Source organism: Berghia stephanieae, chromosome 1 (genome assembly GCF_034508935.2).
Source record: "Berghia stephanieae isolate SIO BIC M18660-M18661 chromosome 1, UCSD_Bste_1.3, whole genome shotgun sequence".
Classification (NCBI taxonomy): Eukaryota; Metazoa; Mollusca; class Gastropoda; order Nudibranchia; family Aeolidiidae; genus Berghia; species Berghia stephanieae.
Genome location: NC_088360.1, coordinates 123,708,228 through 123,715,546, shown reverse-complemented (window position 1 = coordinate 123,715,546; position 7,319 = coordinate 123,708,228). Strand labels below are relative to the sequence as shown.

General features: G+C 33.9%; 1 protein-coding gene across 2 annotated transcripts in view; it reads right to left on the bottom strand.

The window, feature by feature from the left end:
• The window catches only part of LOC144962986 (adipocyte plasma membrane-associated protein-like), a 19,124-nt gene extending 16,567 nt beyond the window's left edge, over positions 1–2,557 (bottom strand). The window contains exon 1 of one of the 2 annotated variants that reach the window (XM_078896495.1): positions 2,251–2,557. The gene's annotated coding sequence lies outside the window, so the exon portion shown is untranslated. Of the gene's footprint in view, positions 1–883; positions 965–2,250 lie in introns of those variants that run through there. The other variant, XM_078896496.1, reaches the window with a different exon arrangement.
• Positions 2,558–7,319: the final 4,762 nt, after the last annotated feature.

Below are 7,319 nucleotides of genomic sequence, written 5' to 3'. Positions count from 1 at the left end.
GCGCTTGTTTGTTTGTTTATGTGTGTGTATGTGTGTGTGCTTGTTTGTTTGTTTATGAGTGTGTGTGTGTGTGTGTGTGTGTGTGTGTATGTTTAAATTCTCACTGAGAGTTAGCAAAAATGTCTAGGTTCTTCTTCTATGACATCAAAATTGCGAAGACTTAGAAATATGTTACAATGTAAGAGATTTTAGATTTAAAGTTGTTTTATTTTTAAAGTTCTAACGTGAAAATATTAAAGAGGGGTCGAAATTATTTATTTGTCACATTTTAACTCCTGGGTTTTTAGGACAATTGATTTGAAATTTAAGGCAACAGTTCGGTAGCATTTGTGAATTATAATAAATAGGGATATTCTCTTTAGAAAAACGTGTAATTAATGACTATTTAGGTGAAACACAGAGCCATACTACTATTTCCTCCTGTTCGATCTTAATAAAAAGCTGTGATCTCCCTAAACAAAGATAATACATAGATTCCCGTATTGCATAGTCCGCCGTGTATAAGTTATACGATAATTTAAAACATTTTTCGATCATGTCTCTTTTAAACATTTTTTATCTTAGATATTTCATCACATCTTAAGACTATCCTGGACCTGTATTTAATTTTCTCTACAGAATCAAATAACATGTTAGCGAGTGTTTACTAAAACTGGAAAAAAAAGTTGTGGTTGACGATAATTCGTTAAGGCGATTGGTCAAGCACTGACATTTGATTACCTTAAATAAGATACTTCTTTTTGCATGTCATAACTACTTTTAGCAATATAATTCATGTTTTATTCATTTGATTTCAGATTTCGATAAACAAAAGTATACAGAGCTGATAACATACACTCTTTACAAGTCCTCATAATTTATTTTTTTTTGGTACGGTACTTACCAGGAATTTTAAAAAAATCACAATTCGGGTCTTTTTAGTTAACTTTTATTTTGCATTTATATCCCATTCAATAGAACATAGTATATAACCACGCTCAAGGAATTTAGTATATAACCACGCTCAAGGAATTTAGTATATAACCACGCTCAAGGAATTTAGTATTAAACCACGCTCAAGGAATTTAGTATATAACCACGCTCAAGGAATTTAGTATATAACCACGCTCAAGGAATTTAGTATATAACCACGCTCAAGGAATTTAGTATATAACCACGCTCAAGGAATTTAGTATATAACCACGCTCAAGGAATTTAGTATTAAACCACGCTCAAGGAATTTAAAATGCTTATCCATTCCTTCTTATGCACGGCTTGCGTAGCATATGAAGAACATTCCGCCTTTCAAGTGTTCGTAAAATACTTCAGACAAAAATGAATTATTTGGACACATGATGCATCTTCTGGTTATAAAACTGTTTTCAAGAGGAAGTGGAAGTATTTGTAAAAACTCTAACTCATAGATTGACGCGACATGTTTAAAAAGTCTTCGAACTCAAGTAGAGCCAAACCAAGCTAATACGAAACCACTAACCTAAAGCAAATAACACATTTTTTTCTATCCTTTTGATTATATATCTTCATGTATATGTAGATATATCTATTTTTGTTTATTAGATTGGGTATTTGATATAATCTTTTTTTTTCAAAAAGCCGTATAGGAAGGAATTTTAAAACGAACCGATATATGGAGTAAGTGAAGCCATGTATTTGTTTGTGGCCGGACCTATCCAATTAGAGACAGATTAATGGCGAGATTAGTAAAACAATGAGTTCCTTTATCTGAAATGTCCATTATATCACGTGGCTCTATTTTTGGATATCGTTACACTGGGAAGACAATAAGAAGATGAAGATTTATATTCTGACAAATTAGGTATGTTGTAAGTATTTAGAAAGATAAAATGCGTGAGAAATAAAGAAAACAACCCATTTCATAAGTTAAGACCGTAAACAAAAGAAACTAATGTAGGATTATTAACCTAATACTACAGACATTTTAAAATTTAAAAGGTTTAGCAACGATGGCTTTTTCATGTATTAAACTAATAAGTTTTTGTTTTGTTACATTAGATTAATCGGGATATCAAACTTTGGTAAGAATTGATTGTTCGATGAATACAATACAGAAATACCAAGCAATCCATTAATAAGCAGTCAATGAATTACACATCCCGTTATTTTGGTTAATGTATGGCATCGTGCATTACTATAAAATGATATGTGTCACTACAGTAACAATTAACTCATATTGATTATAATAATTATTATACTAATCAACAATATAATTAATCATGTTTTTTTACTTACATTTTGCAATCGATTTTCCACGAATGCAACTGAAGACAAATAATATATTTATCCAAAAAGGAAAAATTAACCCAGCAAGTCCAAACTATTTTTTCAATGGTAAACTACTTTTCCTCGGTTATTACGTACTCCAATTTTTATTTTAAAAGCCCTGCATTTTTTCATAGATCCGAATAGAATAAAACTTTCCTGTCACCCCCCACACTTTCTTTTCCCCTCTCGTTCCCTCTCTGCTCTCCACCAAAACAGAGTAAGTGACCACTAGGGCATGTCAGTGTCCCGCCCAAAATCTCACTATGGACGAACTAGCCCATGACAATAAGCCCGCACTTTTGACATCTGCAAAGCCGCCATCGTCATTCATGACATTTCTGACGTGTGGTCACTTTTGCTTATATTTTTATCTTACTCCTCCTCCTCCTGCTCCTCCTCATCCTCCTCCGTCTTTTCTTCATCCTTCTCTTTCCTATTTTTTCATATTTACAGCATCTAATTTTCAGTATATTTATGCGATGAACGAACGAAAGAACAGTAGCAAGCAGAGATGTATCTTTTCTCTTTCAATGCGCCTTTCTGTTATTTATAACTATTATTTATCACCACCCCCCCCCCCCCACTTCTTTATGAAAGAGACACTTAAGTCTTCAATACACCGAGCGATCACGTCTGATTACTATGTATAAATGGGCTATTTTCCATCAAACACCGACAATGTTTACACATCTGTGATCTACCTAAATTTAGTCCGTTGAATCCCCTTCACCTCAAATTGTCTCAACGGAATAAAGGTAGAAATTGAAAAGGAGTCAAATCAAAAAAAGATTATACAAAACAATAAGTATGGATAGTGCCAGAAAAAGGAAGGGAAAAAACACCTCAAATATCGGTAACCTCTGGTATAATGGTAGCACGTCTGACCGGTAACCAGCGGGTCCGAGGTTCGATCCCCAGTCGAGGAAGAGTGATTATTTTGGGATGGTTTTTATTCTTGCATTATTCTTTCTTGCTCTGTCTGACATTGTTTCACCCACACTTTTTCAAATCTCTACCTTACACCAATACCTGTTTTCTGATTTGTCTCTTTGATAATTCAAAAAATAAAAATGGAGCTTCTCCAATGTCTTTGTCCCCGTCCTCTCATGTTCAATCTGTGTTTTGTGATTCAAGCGAAGGTTCACAACGGAAAACGCGTACCCTTGTAAAGAATATAGGCATTAAAATTGTCCCAACTATCTGGTAACTGCGGTGTAATGGTAGCATGTCTGACCCGTAATCAGGAGGTCTGATGTTCGATTCTCAGCTGAGAAAAGCTCAATTTTTGAATTTATTTTCTTGCATTTTTCTTTCTTGTTTTGTCTGGCACTGTTTTATACACACTTTTTTTTCACTTTGGCTTACACCAATGCCTGCTCCCTAACTTGTCACTTTGATATATGTTCAACTACCAATTTTTCTCTATCTGTATTGCCATTCTATTTTTATTATTTTCAGAAGGGCGTTTATGACTTATTAAATTCCGATGTTGCAACATCCATGGGACATTAATATCATCAAGACAAGGGAGTGTAGAGAGGTTCAGAAGAACAAAGTAATTGGGATTAACCAATTTTCATCATGTTTCGGAGACAAAACACCTCTTTGTAGCTCGTAATAAGATGTGGTAAATCTTGATGTCCCATTGAATAACGTTAGGTACGGCAAAGTGCCGCCAAAGCGCTCTGGCCACCAATTTTTTGTATGTTTTACATCAATTCTACTTCGTTGTATTTTATCAAGAATATAAATTACAAGAATAACATTTATATCAATCGAAAGTTTATTCAAATCCCTTTAAAATGGTGTCTACATTATTTATATACAGTAATTTAAAGATAACAAAAATGGGTTTTGCAACAAGTCACGGATCAGCTCGCTCGCTGATGAGAGAAAAAAATTCGTGACCGGCCGGAAAATGGATGGTATCGTATTGGTCATTTGTTTAAAATGTGCACACGATCTTGACGTTTCGATCGATACTAAACAGTTGTTGGTTTATACTGGGACAGTGATTTTATATCTAAAGTCAAATTAAACACATTTCTGGAACATTGGAGATGAGATTGGATATTCTCTCAAAGACTAAGAATGTGCAATGGTCTCTACTCGTGCTTAGAAATGAATTGATGTTTTCAACACGCCACGAAGTGTTCTTTGATTATAGTTGAATCTTTCCATTTTTACTTCCTGATCACAAGTACTCTCATAGTTCCATTGGCGTAGATTTATCTAAAATGGGGAACGAGAATTGGTCCTGGGTGGTGATCAGGTGTTTTCTAACTCCTCTATTTTCCCAGTTGGATAAAAGATATTATTACAACTATAGAAGTCGAGGTCAGGAGTCGGTCAAAAATTGATGGATCAGAACATACCTGCACTAGTAACAAATTACTAAAAAAAATACGTTTACATAACCGTTTAAGAACATGTCTTCACCGCCAAATTTCACCTTACAGTGCTAATGAAAACAAAATTGATAAGCTTAAACATATGGGATTTGTATAATTGAAATCAAGTATTAATTACATTCAATTTAGCGCAACAGAAATCAGGATATACCCAGACTTTTTAACATTACTGCTTTAAAAAGCTTTTTATGTACATTCTCGTGTATGAGGGTTTCTGATCTGCTTTGGTACCGAAGGGAAGTAAACGTGTCTGTCGTAAATTATAGCCATGTCAATGATGGAGCATTACTATGAAGCTTAGAAATAACACGTTAAGAGGAATATGACTTATGATCCTAATCACATGCAAATCTACCATCGGAATTAGTTGGTCTTCCAGTTTTTTGACCATTTATTTTTTGCAGAATTAAGGAAGTGAAAATTTATACTATGATTATATTGTTACGCCTTTAATCTAAATTACCTTGGTCAAGAATTATAAAAGTTTTTCTCAGATTCTGGAAAGCTGCTTGATTTGACTGGTCGGCATGTATTCAAAATAACTGTGTTATTGATATGAAATAACGATAAAATGTAAACATTTAACGTATCCTTACCATAAGCATTGATATAAATAAGGACATTTCATTTTGCTTTATTGGTTATGCTAAGGCATTTGACAAGCTGAAACAACAAGAATTTTTCAAGCTTCATAATTAATAAGCCATAGATTGAATAACATGCGCATTCTTCGGAACAATGAGATCACGCATCTGCAAGAAAATTAATGATGAAACAAGCAATTTTGAGCCGATCTAAAGAGGAGTACGACAAGGATATGTAATGTTCCCAGACCTTTTCAGTTTTATTCGGTGAAATTATCATGAAACATATTGGAGACCTGAAAGTATTTTAAGTCAAAAGAATTGATTTCAACAATATTCGATATACTGAAGATACAGTATTGATCGCTGAAACCGAAAAACAATTACAAATATACTTGATAGTGGGCAATTATATCATAAATATGAAATATACTTTCTGTCTGGTAACATCTAAGAGACAATGTATATCCGTGTGTAAGCCTGCCTTATTACAAATGTCAGCAAATAAAACCAGTTAATAAATCCATATATCTTAGATATCAAAGGTCATCTGATGGAAATGCTATCCATGAGGTAAAAAGAAGAATTGCCCTTTCTAAAACTCTTTTTAAAATAAATTGTAGCCTATAATGACAGATAGAAAGATGGAAATTAGCGCCAAAATACATGTATTTATATATATATATATATATATATATATATATATATATATATATATATATATATATATATATGCCAGTCCTGCTATAAGGATGTGCGTGTCGAGTACAAAGAAATACGAGCTGCTGGGATGTGGTTTCTTAGATGAATCGTATTCTAGACAGAAAGAGTGACAAACGAGGAAAGTATTGTATTGAGCCGACCTGAAACGCTCTCTCCTTATAACTATAAGTGAAAGTCTCTTAAAATTCCTCCTCGACAGAAAGGACAATACAGAGAAAGATGTTCTATTAGTGAAAATAGATGGGTGGACTTGCGGCTAATGGTATGACTTGCCTTCAGACCGGAAGGTCCAGGTTAAGAGATACGCTCTGAGAGGCGCATAGTTGGATCCTTGGAAAAGGCTCTTTACTGACATTCTCTCATTGTACTCAGGTGTTAAATGAGAACTTGGTCGTTAACAGCGTTGTCTCTGTCGGAAAAAATGTAATATCATCTAACATGTTTCATGTCTCGTCCTACATGTTAAATGTTGCTACTGGCTACGGACCCCTTGTACAGTGCTTTGAGCACGATTTGTGGATTTTGCATTACATGAATTCTCTAGAAAAAAAGAAGCAGAGTTAAGAAATAGAGAAGACACATCACAGGTCTCAAAACACAAACTGGAGGGGTAATTGGGATAATAATCGACTTTCTGAGACGATTAGAGAATTGCATATTGTAAGCCATAATCTTCAATGTCTGTCACAGATCCGGTACCGGTTATTGATGATGATGATGATGATGATGATGATGATGATGATGATGATGATGATATGATGATGATGATGATGATGATGATGATGATGATGATGATGATGATGATGATGATGATGATGATAAATGATAATTTAAAGTAGAAAGGACAAAGAATTTGCAAGGTATCAAAGTCAACAGCATGCAATATCCATGGTTTATGCAACGCCAGCCTATCATTTCTCAATAGATGTTTCATTACCTCACACTTCTCTTCAGCACGTGCTTGCTATCCGAAAAAGATTGGCCGTAAAGAGTTAATCTGAACACTGAATACAATTTTGGACAATACCACATATTATTACCACTTGTCAGTGATATAAACTAGAAGGCCAACTGATTGGCCTTGAAGCATGCACAGTGTCTACAGTTTCGGTGCATGAGAGTAAAATAATATTAGTTTGATTCGTTGCATTTATGTTTGTGTATCTCGGCGTCTTTATTTCTGTGTAGGTATATTTGAATGTTTTTGATTTTGACATCCCAAAACTACCACTTAAAAGGTTTGTAAAACGTCAAATGTAATCCCAAATGAAATTATCTTTTTTTTTTCTTTTCTTTTTTTTTTTTTTTTTTGCGTATT